The 17,250-nt window shown below is 44.2% G+C and overlaps 1 protein-coding gene, 1 long non-coding RNA gene and 1 pseudogene across 3 annotated transcripts in view; 2 read left to right on the top strand and 1 right to left on the bottom strand.

Annotated features, from left to right (window-relative positions):
- The window catches only part of LOC122924957, a 291,897-nt pseudogene that overhangs the window by 68,037 nt on the left and 206,610 nt on the right, over positions 1 to 17,250 (top strand).
- The window catches only part of LOC122924959 (gastrula zinc finger protein XlCGF26.1-like), a 125,386-nt gene that overhangs the window by 99,090 nt on the left and 9,046 nt on the right, over positions 1 to 17,250 (bottom strand). The window lies entirely within an intron of this gene.
- On the top strand, positions 1,804 to 7,242 carry LOC122925006. The gene is made up of 3 exons (XR_006387476.1): positions 1,804 to 3,636; positions 6,167 to 6,199; positions 7,046 to 7,242. It is a non-coding gene; the product is annotated as an uncharacterized LOC122925006 (long non-coding RNA).

The raw sequence follows: 17,250 nt of genomic DNA, 5'->3' as shown, positions 1-17,250 counted from the left end.
CACACACGTGTATACACTGCACATGACGGCTCTTACCTTGTGATATAAGAGGCTGGTGCTCCTCCATTACATGTCACTGCACACACGTTTAGACACTGCACATGACGGCTCTTACCTTGTGATATAAGAGGCTGGTGCTCCTCCATCATGGCCTCCTTGTACAGATCCTTGTGTCCTTCTATATACTCCCACTCCTCCATGGAGAAATAGACAGTGACATCCTGACACCTTATAGGAACCTGACAACACAATGACACCGTCATCACCCAGACCCTCCAGTGCTGTTACTGGAGAATTTCCCAGCATTCCCACACTGTCACCTCTCCAGTCAGCAGCTCCATCATCTTGTGGGTGAGTTCTAGGATCTTCTGCTCATGTATCAGGGGGTGAGGGGTCCTGCTCCGCCCTCCTGACTCCTGGAGATGGATGATGGGAGTCACACAGTCCCCCGATGTCTTCTTCACTATTGTGTACTCCTGTGGATGGAGAGAGACACTTAGGGAATAAACCCTTCAGAGGCCATGTGCTCTCCTCCTGGTACAACGTGCCTACTTAACTTCTCATGGCTCCTACAACATGACTATTGGTCACTGGTCACATGACACATCACTCACCATACTAGGGGCTGGAAGGTCTGGAGCCCGTTCTCCAGAACCCTGGACTCTTCCTATCACTCCCTATGATGGATTCTCCTTCCCGATGCCTGACTTGTTACAGAATACAATAAAGAGGAGAGAAATCTAGAAAAGTTTACCTCTCCGCTCAGCAGGGAGATGATCTCCAAGGTGAGGTCTAATATTCTTCTGCTGATCTCCTTCCTGTCCATCCTTGGTAGTCGTTCAGGAGAAGAGGAGAGAACTGGAGGAGCTGGAGGCTTCTAGTACTGCAGGCGCCTTTATGAGAAGAGGAGAGGAAATCATCCAGGGGACAAGACCAGATGTCACCTCCAGAACCGCACTTCCTGAGCCTGGAGGGGCCCCGCTTCTCAGACCCCCCCACCACATGGATTCCAGGGGCTCCAACATGGAGATCTCTGGTGGCTTCACAGGAAATAAATGTCTGATAGATGCAGGTCCCACCTCTGGGCTGTGCTCAGCTGTGTCCAGAACTCCTAGAGAAGAGACTGGAGACAGCTGAGCTCAGGCCGGGCCCCGCTCCATTCATTCTCCTCCTGGATGCAGGGGCCCCTCACCAGGACAGTCAGGGGCCAGCGAATGATGACAACCCCCACTATCCCCACTACTCCTCCCCATCATACTAAGCTGAGGAGCGGAGAAGGATTCCTTGTGTGTAATGGAGGAGAATCTCCAGAGGTGACATGTCTGAGCTCTCCACCACACTGTCTCCTCACAGCTCATCTTACCTGCAGGCTGGAGGAATGGCTGATACCAGAGAGAACAAGAGCCCTGACTACCGACCAGGACCTGCCCAGTATCTGCTGCACTGCCAGAGCTGAAGGACCTGGGGTGACCTCACTGTCATGTGATCAGTGCAGGGGGCGGGGCTCAGCAGTGGAAATATAAGAGGTGGTGAAGGACCTTGGGTGACGTCACTGTCATGTGATCAGTGCAGGGGGTGGGGCTCAGCAGTGGAGAGAGGAGGTGGTGAAGGACCTGTGATGATGTCACCATCATGTGATCAGTGAAGGAGGCAGAGTCAGCTGTAGAGAGGAGATAATAAGGAGGAGGATCTGTAATTGTGGACATGTGAGGAAAGGGATGTAAATGAGCTCTTAACAAGCTCTGCCTCTGATGCCACCGGATGTAAGGCAGCTATCCTATAAGTCAATGTTCAGCTCTTAAAATAGGCCTTGAGACATGACTTGGATATTAAATAAGCCGGCACCTCATCTGCAGACAGCTGTTTCGGGGTGATTGCCCCTCATCAGTGCAGAGCAGAGAGCACTGGCTTAACTGGTTAAGAGGCCAATATCCAAGTCATGTCTCAAGGCTTATTTTAAGAGCTGAACATTGACTTATAGGAGAGCTGCCTTACATCTGGTGGCATCAGAGGCAGAGCTTGTTAAGAGCTCATTTGCATCCCTTCCCTCCCAAAATTCCAGAGGAGCATGTATGGCCTATAAGTCTCCTCACTGATTAAGGTGCTCTCTCCCTAAGGAGAGTTAGTTCCCCCCAGGGATGATCCTTGTATGGAGAAAGCATTTTATTATTTATTTCCTACAGAGTTGGAAAAATGTTGGGAGTTGTAGTTCAACCTACAATAACATTCTGTACTTTTCTCCTCTGATATATAAATGTTTGGACATTGTGGGAGTTGTAGTTCTCTCCTCTGATATACTATTGTCTGGACATGCTGGGTGTTGTAGTTTTTTTGATATAACAGTCTGTACAAGCTGTGAAATGTAATTGTTCCCGGGAATGCAGGTCTGAAGAGGAAGCCCCTGATGGTGAATTCAGGATAAACTGTTTTCCTCCTCTGAGGAGGAGAAGAATAAAGAGGGGAATATTCATTCTAAGGAAAGAAAGTAACAAAAAAATTGTTACTGTCCGACTGGTTGGGGGACCAGGATGATGACCAGGGGGTCTCCACCTGTAGGGTTCTAGGGCCTTCAAAGTTGCAGAATGCAAACATCCTGGAAATGATCCAATTCAGTCCGGATTCACTATAGACCGCCTCTCCTTACTGAACAGGTCTTCTTCTGCCTAATGTGGGAAGCTGTTCTGGTCTGGGTTGGGGACCTTCACCTCTACTCAGGAGCTGCTGTACTTGAGAGAATAAGGCCAGAAAGTCATCTGCTCAGTTTTCTTCTGTGGAAGTGTAGACGTCATCAGATCTTTCATCTGCATAAAGTGAGTCATCTATTGAGGTGAATATGTCTGTCCTCATCGGAGCACAAAGTACTCAGCTTCAGGCCTGTATAACTTAAGTCGTGGCTAACACAATGGTCATGTACCAAACTTTGTGGCTATTCTGCTTGTGCTGCTGTAGATAGGGTTCCCAACCCCGTAGTCATCAAAAACATAGATCACAGCAATGATTTCTTTTAGGAATATTTTATTTCCAAATAGATATGCGGCAAGAGATCTGGAAAGGGAAGCAAGAAAACTTCAAAATTATGAGCTACACAGCATAACCTTTGCTGAATATATAAAAACACAACGTATACCACGAGGATTACGTATGAGAATACGCCCGACCTTTTTCAAAGATAACGCAGAATTCTGCACACATTTCGAACATATTTTAAACAAATGTTCATTTGATCTTATGACACTAACTCTGAAATATCTACAGACAACAATTACAGAAACCAAGACCAAAATCCGTTCCATTGAAGTACAACTTCAGGACATCATCTCCACAGATGAATATAAGAAACTACAGGACAAGCTTTCCACGACTTTGACCATGGCCAGAAAAGACATAGAAATCACCAAAAGGAAAAAGTACCTAAGAGATTGTGATGATTATAGGAACAATAACGTGTACAACTGGACAGAGAGAAATCAACCGACAAGGAGATCCTCATCAATTGATTCCCAACGATCCACGTCTAGCGGAGAACACCGTCAATATCCAAACCGTAACCAACGCAGAACCCGAGGCATCAATCAAGGACATCGAGGTGGGGAGACTACGGGTCATCAGACATCCACTATGACAACTCGCTCTCAGGTAGATATATCCAACACAACCACACACTCACTTGTGATTAACATTTCATCAAAATCATTAAGCCCAGCTGAAATGAAACTATTACAGAAAGGGCTATCCTTCTGTCCTTCATACCACTTGGATACTTTTCAGCTGGACTTAGATTTACAACGATTCTTCAGAAACATCCGCCTGAAAGCGCATTTTTCCAAAGAGACCTTCAGAACCACACAAACTACACCACCCAAAATATCAATCACTGAGCTAGGCCTACGTAACAAAAGTACCTTCTCTCCACCTAAAACGTACCCAGCAATAGAAACGTTCATAGAATTAATTCAGCGAGACATTGAGCGATTCAGACAGGAGACACGTAGAGGCAAATATAAATACAAGAACAACCTCACTAACACTGAGATACAGGCACTTCAAACTTTAAAAGAATGTAAAGACCTTATACTAAAACCAGCAGACAAAGGAGGGGCATTAGTGGTGATGGACAAGTCCAAGTATATAGCCGAGATTCAAAGACAACTACAGGACACCTCAGTCTACAAAGAACTCAAAAGTAACCCCTCCCCATCCATCACCAAAAATATACAGGAAACCCTCCTACACTACCAAACTCATAACATCATAGACACCAAAACCGCTGACTTTCTTATGAAGCCACATCCAATCACGCCAGTATTCTACATTCTGCCCAAAATCCACAAAAACCTGACCAACCCTCCGGGACGCCCCATAGTAGCCTCTACAGACTCATTACTATCACCACTTGCTATATTTGTAGAAAAAATCTTAACCCCACTAGTTAAACAGACAAGATCGTTTCTATTGGACACTGGGTCCTTCCTCAAAATCATCCAGGACTTCAAACCACCTTCTACAGAAATCTTTCTAGTCACATGGGACGTCACGAGCCTCTATACATCCATCAAACATCAAAAAGGTATCACAACAGTACATAATTTACTACTCGTACATAAACTAGACAACGAAATCATCTCCCTCTGCATTGACCTACTTAAAATCATCTTACAGAACAACTTTTTTCTATTTCAAGACACATTCTACATGCAAATACAAGGGACAGCGATGGGGTCCAATGTGGCCCCCCCCTACGCTAACTGCTATATGTCAGACGTCGAGGTATCATACATCTACAACAACTCTCTCTTCTTACAATATAGTCGTCTATGGAAACGATACATAGATGACATATTCTGCATCTGGCAGGGCCCCCTTGAAACACTTACTCAATTTCATGAACACCTCAACAATATCTACCCGGAATTAGAATTCACCATACATTATGACAAAAAATCAATCAGTTTTCTGGACACTATGGTACATGTAGATTCCCTGGGACATCTCACCACTGATCTCTTCCGCAAATCAACTGATCGCAATAACCTATTACACTTTACCAGTTTCCATCCCCCCACCACCATGAAAGCACTTCCAGGTTCTCAACTTAGACGGGTACAATCCATAGTGACAGACCCTAACATAAGATACGAACGAGAATCAGAGATGAAAAATAGGTTCCGGGAAAGAGGTTACCCACAAAAATTACTTAAAATACCAGATCCCAAAGACAAACGCACCCCACCAGGCAAACGCATCGCCTTTGTTCACAAATTTCATCCCAGCACTAGGAAGGTAGTGAATATAATCAAATCCCATTGGCCCCTCTTACACAAAGCTTACCCTGAAATAGATGAATTCAAGAACCCAATACTCCCCTGTAACCAAAGGCCCAAAAATCTTAGAGATCTTCTTGTCAGGGCAGATATAGGACCATCAAAATCTCCACAAAGACAAATACTTCTACATACACGCAAAACAGGCACTTTTCCGTGTTTACATTGCGCACAATGCACAAATGTACAAAAAGGACCATCGATATCCCATCCCCACACAGGTAAACCTTTTAAAATCCAGGGCTACTTCACATGTGAGACCGATTACGTCATATACACCATCAGATGTCCCTGCGGTCTTATGTACGTGGGAGAAACAACACAAACTATAAGGGATAGGATCTGTCAACACAAATCGACAATACGCCGTCAAAACCTACTGTTACCACTTCCATATCATTTCAATGAGGCACAGCACAGTATCTCTCAATTAAAATTCCAAATAATCGAACATATCCCTATATCAAGAAGAGGCGGTGATCGATCCAAGACGCTGAAACATAGGGAGGCGTTTTGGATCCATACCCTACAGACCATGACGCCAAAAGGACTTAATAGGGAATACGAAATACAAGCCTTTGCTTAATGAATCTCTACACCTGGACAATAATCTTATGGATCCTCCTCTCTTTTTCTCTTTTTCTCCCCCCCCCTTTGTTCCGTGTATGTCTCCCTCTCGGAACATTGGATCAAGAACATACCTTAATCTAATGACATTATTAGACTGGAAAGCCTCCTTTACCAGTATACAAGGGTATCACATTATCATAAGAACAATAATAATTGATGAGACCGTATAACATTTTATTTATTGTCCTTAATTCAATCTTTTCTTAATTCCTCAGGCTCCATGAACACTACACCCAGTGCCGCAGGGGGTATCCTTTTTCGTTTATATCTATAGAGTCATCAGACTGTACAATAACCATTATCATGTATCCTATAGCCCATTAGCTGTATCATCCCTATATATCTTGCAGGCATACATCTATAACCTATTCGCAGGCCAGCCCCAATAGTGATGAACGCAAATCTGGTGGAACGCAAACTGCTACACCTTCTTCCGGCCTTTGAAACGCACCGTGATACCAACGATGCGCTTCACACATCCACGTCACTTCCGGTTCGTGGAACGCACCGCTGCATCAGCAGTGCGTTCACTTTCATGACATCACGTCCGGTCGGTGAAACGCACCGGGACAGAACCGGTGCGTTCCACCACACATCTGAGCGCGAATAGGCCTAGATTTCGCCTGGCTCCTATAAAAGAGCAGAGAATGACCACATGGATATGCGACCATACACAATTCGGCGGCCATAGGCTCCCCATGCATAAGCATCTTTCCCTGTTTACCTCCAGCGGCACAGGTAAGTAGCTACTAGCTAAATAACCCTGCTTGATCAATGTCTCCTTTTATATGTTATATGGTTCTTGCGTCTTTAGTGCATTTCCTGGGTTTAGGCTAAACCACACTATTATCTGGATGTGCAATGGTCCAAAGTCTCTAAAATATGATAGAATTAAGTAATGCAATATGGAATGATAAGATCAGGAGAGTACGAAATGGACAAATATATACCTGAATGTATGAAGATGAACGTATTATTAGGAAATGTGTAAAATAATATTGAACTATGTTATCAGCAATAACAATGCCGTGATGATCTGACCAGGTGTATGTCAAATATACAAATGGCGGTATAGCTACCTTAACCTATTACAGATATCCTACACCATTGTGATTTATATGACCTGCAACTGAATAATCAAAGGACGGCGAAACTTTTATTTATTTAATTTTACTCTTTTTCTTTTTCTTTTGACATATGTATGTACATTATGAAGATTTTCCTATAATCAATGATGTAAATTGACTGGAAATTAATTGTTACTGAAATTATCTTATTGTAATTCCTATAGTGCCTGACGAAGGCCAGATACGGCCGAAAACGTTTGCACGCACAATAATTAAATCTTCTGCCGCATATCTATTTGGAAATAAAATATTCCTAAAAGAAATCATTGCTGTGATCTATGTTTTTGATAACACAATGGTCAGTCACGTAGGGAACAAGCCACGTGTTGCAGGTGAATGACGTCGCAACGGTGGAATAATGGTGTTCAGCAGAAAGGTTTAGAACTCAGCAAGATTCCTACCAAAGAAGGGTCAAGCCCCTTTATTTATATACCTTCCAACAGGGTGTGACGGGTCTCAAAGTATCATTGTGATTGGTGAACACACATCCAAATAATACTCATAATTGGATAACACTGAAGCCTTACTTTGCATAGTTCATTATGGCTAATTGGGCTACTGCTAACACAAACAGATTTTCTTATCTTAACATAAAGCTACTAACTTCTAAATTTTTTAGCAAGTCACTGAAATTGTCAGGCGGCCGGTCGCCATCTTATTATTGTGCACTAAGAAATTTAAACACAAAATACAGTCTTGAACACAATACAGTCAGAGTCTCCAAAATGGCTACCACAGAAAAGCTGAAAGTTCCTTCATCACTTACATAGTGGGTTCCTCCGCCTAAAGTTTATACATTTATAGGATATAAAGTTTTGACAGAGTCAGTTGAGATGGCTGCATATTTTATAATCTCAGCTAAGGTAGTCCTACTCCTGAGTGAGGAACAAGGCCTTATGCTCTTGCATTTCACAGCCCATCTGTTCAGTATCTCCTCAGCTATTTTGACCCTTACACGGTGGTGTCCTTTATAGCTGCTTCCTTAAGAATAAAGAGAATTTCTTTGGTCCCATACCTGGATTACTGACCACCTTCAGACTGCTGGCCAGTTATTTGAGAGTTTTAGGCCTCAGGTAAGTAGTTGCAGAGGTAGTGTCACGGTCCCTCCCATGACAGAGGTAAGAGGATCAGAGAGACTGGTGGCACGTGAGGGTATCTGACAGTCCCTCTGTTTTTTTCCTTTCAATGTTATGATTGGTAATGACCACACCTCTTGTCAGGTGCAGCTTGTTGTCATTACAGAGGTCCTATTTAGTTCTGACTCACACTGCTTACCATGTGGTTGATATTTCCTTCTGGAGTTGGTTGAGTTGGTGTGTTGTTCCTTTGGATCTCCTGCTCCTCCATTCTGATTTAAGCTAAGTGAATTTTGTCTTGCATTTTGTTGTTCGCTTGTGTGTGTTGTTGTCTAGGCCTCAGGGAGACACTGGTTCCTTCATCTGGAAAGAAAGCAATAGTCTCATTCCCGCCACCATTCCTAGGTCCTTCCAGGGTCTTCAGGGACTAGGTTTCAGTGTATGAGTATTTCCACCTTCAGGGTCTACTCCTACTGGCAGGAGTCAGGGAGAGGTCTAGGGATTCCTAGGAAGTCACCATCCCTCTCCCAAAGCTTTGAGGTTTAGACTCTGGTCTATTCCTTATGTGTGTCATTTGGTGTTATACCCTCCCTATTACCCATGACTTGTAAAGGACGAAGAGTGAACGATCAATTATTCGTGAACCGCACGTTCGCGGTGGACCCTATTGATTTTAATGGCAGGCAAAACAAAAAAAAAATTCAGGTCATATCTGCAGCCACTAAATACTTACTAGAAGTGCACAAATAGTCCCACAACATGGATAGTGACATACCAGAGGGGGATCAATGGCAAAAATTCCCACAAAAAATATGTATTTTAATCAGGGGCCATTTTTATGCGTCTTAAAAAAAATCTAAATGTTTGAAAAATTATTGTTTTCTTTTCGCCATTTTCTGACCCCCCAAAACTTTTTTTATAGTCAAGTTTATGAAGATGTGTGGGGTCTCGTTTTTTGTGGAACTATCTGTAGTTTTTGATAATACTTTTGGGGTGTGTAGTACTTGATCGCTTTTTGTAAAAAATTTTTTTTTGTGAATAAAGTGATAAAATACAGTGAATTGGCCATTTTTTCCTTTGCTCCATTCACCATTTGCAATAGCTTTTTTATATTTTAATAGATTGGGTGTTTTTCGCATGTGGTGAAGCCCATGATGTTATTTTTTAACATTATTTTATGAAAAGGGCGCATGCTTCCAGGTTCTAGCCCTCTCAGATGCCATGCTCACATTTGACCACTGCATATGAAGGGTTAAATGTCCGCGATCGTCAATTAGCTGCAGGTGCCATCATTAAATATGGGGGTAGGTGACTGATGAACAATAGAGGTCAATAGACACCAGTGGCTCAGGGTAAGTACGAAGACAAAATTGGCAAACAAGCAAACAGCAAACTTTTGTAAGAAACTAACATAGTTTTTTCAACATATAACAGCGAATATATTTAGCTTTTTCTACTTATATACGCCACTAAAGGCTTTTTAACATATAACTGCATCGCTGAACGGCAAATATATTTTCCTTTTGCCACCAATACACGACAAACAGGCTTTTCAACATATAAGTCCAACACTGAATGGCGAATATATATTTTTTTCTCTTATATATGCCACTAAGGTCTTTTCAACATATAACTGAAGCTCTGAATGGCGAATATATTTTTATTTTTCTACTTATATACGCTACTAAAGGCATTTCAACATATAACTGCTGCGCTGAATGGCGAATATATTTTCCTTCTCCACTTATATATGCCACTTAGGGCTTTTCAACATAAAACTGCAGCGCTGAATGGCGAATATATTTTCCTTCTCCACTTATATATGCCACTTAGGGCTTTTCAACATAAAACTGCAGCGCTGAATGACAAACATATTTTTCTTTTTCGACTTGTATACGCCACTAAAGGATTTTCAACATATACTGTGAGGAACAGAAGTATTTGAACACCCTGCTATTTTGCAAGTTCTCCCAGACATCATGGAGGGGTCTGAAATTCACATTTTGGGAGACTGAATAAAAACAAAATTCAGGAAATAACATTGTATGATTTTTAAAGAATTTATTTGTCTTGCACTGCTGAACATAAGTATTTGAACACCTGAGAAAATCAGTGTTAATATTTGGTACAGAAGCCTTTGTTAGCAATTACAGAGGTCAAACGTTTTCTGTAGTCCTTGACCAGGTTTGCACACACTGCAGCAGGGATTTTGGCCCACTCCTCCACACAGATCTCCTCTAGATCTGACAAGGTTTCGGGGCTGTCGCTGAGCAACATGGAGATTCAGCTCCCTCTAAAGATGTTCTATTGGATTTGGGTCTGGAGACTAGCTAGGCCACTCGGGTCGTTGTCATGTTGGAAGACCCAGCCACGACCCATCTTCAATGCTCTGACTGAGGGAAGGAGGTTGTTGCACAAAGTCTCACAATAAATGTCCCCATTCATTCTCTCCTTAATACATTGCAGTCATCCTGTTCCTTTCACAGAAAAGCACCCCCAAAGCATGATGTTACCAACCCCATGCTCCACAGTAGGGATGGTGTTCTTGGGATGCTACTCATCCTTCTTTTTCCTCCAAACATAACGAATGAAGTTTAGACCAAAAAGTTCTACTTTGGTCTCATCTGACCATATGACTTTCTCCCATGCCTCCTCTGGATCATCCAGATGGTCATTGGCAAACTTCAGACGGGCCTGGACATGTGATGACTTGAGCAGGGGAACCCTCCGTGCAATGCATGATTTGAAACCATGATGGTGTAGTGTTCTACCGACAGTGACCTTTGAAACTATGGTCTCAGCTCTCTTCATGTCATTGACAAGCTCCTCACTTGTAGTTCTGAGGTGTGGTGAAATCTTGCATGGATCCCCAGTCCGAGGGAGACAGTCGTCTTTAGCCTCTTCCATTTTCTAACAATTGCTCCAACAGTTGATCTATTTTCACCAAGCTGCTTGGCTATTGCCCCGTAGCCTTTTGGAGGTCCACAATTTTGTCTCTGGTGTCTTTTGACAGCTCTTTGGTCTTGCCCATGGTAGTAGTTGGCGTCTGACTGACTGTGGGGTGGACAGGTGTCTTTAAAGAGCTCAGACAGGTGCTACTAAGTTAGATTAATGATTGGAGTAGATGTGGACTTTTTAAAGGCATAGTAACAGGTCTTTGAGAGACAGAATTCTTGCTGTTTCTCAAGTGTTCAAATACACTACGTGCAGAATTATTAGGCAAATGAGTATTTTGACCACATCATCCTCTTTATGCATGTTGTCTTACTCCAAGCTGTATAGGCTTGAAAGCCTACTACCAATTAAGCATATTAGGTGATGTGCATCTCTGTAATGAGAAGGGGTGTGGTCTAATGACATCAACACCCTATATCAGGTGTGCATAATTATTAGGCAACTTCCTTTCCTTTGGCAAAATGGGTCAAAAGAAGGACTTGACAGGCTCAGAAAATTCAAAAATAGTGAGATATCTTGCAGAGGGATGCAGCACTCTTAAAATTGCAAAGCTTCTGAAGCGTGATCATCGAACAATCAAGCGTTTCATTCAAAATAGTCAACAGGGTCGCAAGAAGCGTGTGGAAAAACCAAGGCGCAAAATAACTGCCCATGAACTGAGAAAAGTCAAGCGTGCAGCTGCCAAGATGCCACTTGCCACCAGTTTGGCCATATTTCAGAGCTGCAACATCACTGGAGTGCCCAAAAGCACAAGGTGTGCAATACTCAGAGACATGGCCAAGGTAAGAAAGGCTGAAAGACGACCACCACTGAACAAGACACACAAGCTGAAACGTCAAGACTGGGCCAAGAAATATCTCAAGACTGATTTTTCTAAGGTTTTATGGACTGATGAAATGAGAGTGAGTCTTGATGGGCCAGATGGCTGGATTGGTAAAGGGCAGAGAGCTCCAGTCCGACTCAGACGCCAGCAAGGTGGAGGTGGAGTACTGGTTTGGGCTGGTATCATCAAAGATGAGCTTGTGGGGCCTTTTGGGTTGAGGATGGAGTCAAGCTCAACTCCCAGTCCTACTGCCAGTTTCTGGAAGACACCTTCTTCAAGCAGTGGTACAGGAAGAAGTCTGCAAGGTAAGAAAAACATGATTTTCATGCAGGACAATGCTCCATCACACGCGTCCAAGTACTCCACAACGTGGCTGGCAAGAAAGGGTATAAAAGAAGAAAATCTAATGACATGGCCTCCTTGTTCACCTGATCTGAACCCCATTGAGAACCTGTGGTCCATCATCAAATGTGAGATTTACAAGGAGGGAAAACAGTACACCTCTCTGAACAGTGTCTGGGAGGCTGTGGTTGCTGCTGCACGCAATGTTGATGGTGAACAGATCAAAACACTGACAGAATCCATGGATGGCAGGCTTTTGAGTGTCCTTGCAAAGAAAGGTGGCTATATTGGACACTGATTTGTTTTTGTTTTGTTTTTGAATGTCAGAAATGTATATTTGTGAATGTTGAGATGTTATATTGGTTTCACTGGTAAAAATAAATAATTGAAATGGGTATATATTTGTTTTTTGTTAAGTTGCCTAATAATTATGCACAGTAATAGTCACCTGCACACACAGATATCCCCCTAAAATAGCTTAAACTAAAAACAAACTAAAAACTACTTCCAAAAATATTCAGCTTTGATATTAATGAGTTTTTTGGGTTCATTGAGAACATGGTTGTTGTTCAATAATAAAATTAATCCTCAAAAATACAACTTGCCTAATAATTCTGCACTCCCTGTACTTATGTTCAGCAGTGCAAGAGAAATAAATTCTTTAAAAATCATACAATGTGATTTCCTGATTTTTTTTTTTATTCTGTCTCTCAGAGTGGGAATGCACCTACAATATGAATTTCAGACCCCTCCATTATTTCTAAGAGGGAGAACTTGCAAAATCGCAGGGTGAAAGGCAAATATATTTTTTTTTTCCATACGCCACCAAAGGCTTTTCAACATATACAGTCAGGTTCATAAATATTGGGACATCGACACAATTCTAATATTTTTGGCTCTATACACTACCACAATGGATTTTAAATTAACAAGATGTGCTTTACCTGCAGACTGTCAGCTTTAATTTGAGAGTATTTACATTCAAATCAGGTAAACGGTGCAGGAATTACAGCAGTTTGCATCTGTGCCTCCCACTTGTTAAGGAACCAAAAGTAATGGGACAGAATAATAATCATAAATCATTTTAATACTTGGTTGCAAATCCTTTGCAGTCAATTACAACCTGAAGTCTGGAACGCATAGACATCACTAGACCCTGGGTTTCATACCTGGCAATGCTCTGCCGGGCCTCTACTGTAACTGTTTTCAGCTCCTGCTTGTTCTTGGGGCATTTTCCCTTCAGTTTTGTCTTCAGCAAGTGAAATGCTCAATCGGATTCAGGTCAGGTCAGGGGCTGACTGGCAACTTTTGGCCCAGGGGGCAAGTAACACCCAGAGGCCCACTGAGCCCCCCCCCCCCACTTCCGTCAGCCATGTAAATTAGAACACAGTAAAACAAAATAAACTAGGCATGCTCCGATATATCGGCCGCCGAAACACATCAGCCGAAAATTGCATTTTTGGTATAATGCCGAAAGTGTCATTTTCTGGCTGATACAGTGTTGCATCCGTGTATTCTCTCCTCCCCGCTGGGCGCTGCTCTGTGTCCCCCCCATGACACTTAAAGACTTTTGCAGGAGAAACTGTATATTGTGTGGCACAGTGTAGGCTATATGTGTATAACATAAACATATTTCATTTGAAAACTTACAGTTACTTGACCCTTGGGGATCTCGGACGCCACTTCTACGCTTTGGCCGGGGGCTCGGCGGAGCTGATGTTGTGTTTTATCCTAATGAGAAAGATTTCATAATAAGGATTTGGAGAAGGGGCAGAGGGGTCACAGAGCAGGGAGAGGCTGGGGCTGCTACTAGGGGGTCATACCATGGGGGAGTAATAAAGCCCACCATAATGCCCCCCCCCCCCCAGTAGAAATAATTCTCCTTATAATAGACAGTGCACAAAATACCCCATTGTAATATCCCCAGTTGAGCTAATGTCCCCATAGTGCCCCCTATAATGTGCCAGTAGCCAGATAGGGCCCCCCTATAATGTGCCAGTAGCCACATAGGGCCCCCCTATAATGTGCCTGTAGCCATATGCCCCCCCATAATGTGCCAGTAGCCATAGCCCCCCTATAATCTGCCAGTAGCCATAGCCCCCCCTATAATCTGCCAGTAGCCATAGCCCCCCCTATAATCTGCCAGTAGCCATAGCCCCCCTATAATCTGCCAGTAGCCATAGCCCCCCCTATAATCTGCCAGTAGCCATAGCCCCCCTATAATCTGCCAGTAGCCATAGCCCCCCCTATAATCTGCCAGTAGCCATAGCCCCCCCTATAATCTGCCAGTAGCCATAGCCCCCCCTGTAATCTGCCAGTAGCCATAGGTCCCCCATAATGTGCCAGTAGCCAGATAGGGCCCCCCCACTAATGTGCCAGGAGTAGCCAGATAGGGGCCCCTCTATAATGTGCCAGGAGTAGCCAGATTGTGCCCCCCTGCCCCCCACCCCCCTCATAAAGTGCCAGCCCAGTAGTAGCCAGATTAGGGGGGGGCCCCCCTATAATGTGCCAGGAGTAGCCACCACTAGCCAGATTGTGCCCCCTGCCCCCCACCCCCCTCATAAAGTGCCAGCCCAGTAGTCTACTGGGCTGGCACTTTATGAGGGGGGTGGGGGGGGCACGGGGGCACAATCTGGCTAGTGGTGGCTACTCCTGGCACATTATAGGCCCCCCCCCCTAATCTGGCTACTACTGGGCTGGCACTTTATGAGGGGGGTGGGGGCAGGGGGCACAATCTGGCTAGTGGTGGCTACTCCTGGCACATTATAGGGGGCCCCCCCCCTAATCTGGCTACTACTGCCAGTAGTAGCCAGATTAGGGGGGGGCCCCCCTATAATGTGCCAGGAGTAGCCACCACTAGCCAGATTGTGCCCCCTGCCCCCCACCCCCCTCATAAAGTGCCAGCCCAGTAGTAGCCAGATTAGGGGGGGGGGCCCTATAATGTGCCAGGAGTAGCCACCACTAGCCAGATTGTGCCCCCGTGCCCCCCACCCCCCTCATAAAGTGCCAGCCCAGTAGACTACTGGGCTGGCACTTTATGAGGGGGGTGGGGGGCAGGGGGCACAATCTGGCTAGTGGTGGCTACTCCTGGCACATTATAGGGGGGCCCCCCCTAATCTGGCTACTACTGGCAGTAATGTGCCAGGAGTAGCCACCACTAGCCAGATTGTGCCCCCTGCCCCCCACCCCCCTCATAAAGTGCCAGCCCAGTAGTAGCCAGATAGGGACAGAAATAAAGAAAAAAAAATAAAAAGTCAGTCAGACATACTTACCTCCCTGCTTCTCTGGACTCCCGCCTCCAGCCAGCACAGAGATGCAATCACTTTACGGCCGCAGGACCGGCGCAGGTGGCGCGATGACGTCATCGCGCCGATGACGTCATCGCGCCGCCTGCGCCGCTCCGGCGCACTGCTCCCCTGCTCCCCGTCTCGTCCCTGGCATAAAGCGTCCCTGGCATAAAGCGGCTGTGTATTCCGGCCCGGCCGGCCGGCCGGGACAGCAAGCCAGGGAGGCCCGGGGGGCAATTGCCCCCCTGCCCCCCGGCCCAGTCCGCCCCTGGGTCAGGTGATTGACTTAGCCATTGCATAACATTCCACTTCTTTCCCTTAAAAAACTCCTTGGTTGCTTTTGCAGTATGCTTTGGGTCATTGTCCATCTGCACTGTGAAGCGCTGTCCAATGAGTTCCGAAGCATTTGGCTGAATATGAGCAGATAATATTACCTGAAACACCTCAGAATTCATCCCGCTGCTTTTGTCAGCAGTCACAGCATCAATAAATACAAGAGAACCAGTTCCATTGGCAGCCATACATGTCCACGCCATGACACTACCACCACCATGCTTCACTGATGAGGTGGTATGCTTAGGTTCATGAGCAGTTCCTTTCCTTCTCCATACTCTTCTCTTCCCATCACTCTGGTACAAGTTGATCTTGGGCTTATCTGTCCATAGGATTTTGTTCCAGAACTGTGAAGGCTTTTTTAGATGTCGTTTGGCAAACTCTAATCTGGCCTTCCTGTTTTTGAGGCTCACCAATGGTTTACTTGTGGTGAACCCTCTGTATTCACTCTGGTGAAGTCTTCTCTTGATTGTTGACTTTGACACACATACACCTACCTCCTGGAGAGCATTCTTGATCTGGCCAACTGTTGTGAAGGGTGTTTTCTTCACCAGGGAAAGAATTCTTCGGTCATCCACCACAGTTGTTTTCTGTGGTCTTCCGGGTCTTTTGGTGTTGCTGAGCTCACCGATGCATTCCTTCTTTTTAAGAATGTTCCAAACAGTTGTTTTGGCCACGCTAATCTTTTTGCTATCTCTCTGATGGGTTTGTTGTGTTTTTTCAGCCTAATGATGGCTTGCTTCACTGATAGTGACAGCTCTTTGGATCTCATCTTGAGAGTTGACAGCAACAGATTACAAATGCAAATAGCAGACTGGAAATTAATTCTGGACCTTTGGTATATTTTTTGTATTATAGATAAAAAAAAAAGAAAATAATTCTGGACCTTTTATCTGCTCATTGTAATGGGATAATAAGGGAATAACACACACCTGGACATAGAACAGCTGAGAAGCCAATTGTCCCATTACTTTTGGTCCCTTAGCAAATAGGATTTGCAACCAAGTATTAAAAAGTGAAAATTTGATTTATGATTTTTTTTTGTCCCATTACTTTTGGTTCCTTAACAAGTGGGAGGCACATATGCAAACTGTTGTAATTCCTACGCCGTTCACCTGATTTGGATGTAAATACTCTCAAATTAAAGCTGACAGTCTGCAGTTAAAGCACATCTTGTTTGTTTCATTTAAAATCCATTGTGGTGTTGTATAGAGCTAAAATTTTTAGAATTGTGTTGATGTTCCAATATCTATGGACCTGACTGTAACTGCACCGCTGAACATCGATTATATTTTTCTACTTATATACGCTACTAAAGGGACATGGACAGAAACCTGACCCATCTGTCCGCTGTAC

Source organism: Bufo gargarizans, chromosome 1 (genome assembly GCF_014858855.1).
Source record: "Bufo gargarizans isolate SCDJY-AF-19 chromosome 1, ASM1485885v1, whole genome shotgun sequence".
Taxonomy (NCBI): Eukaryota; Metazoa; Chordata; class Amphibia; order Anura; family Bufonidae; genus Bufo; species Bufo gargarizans.
This window is presented reverse-complemented; position numbering and strand designations above follow the sequence as displayed.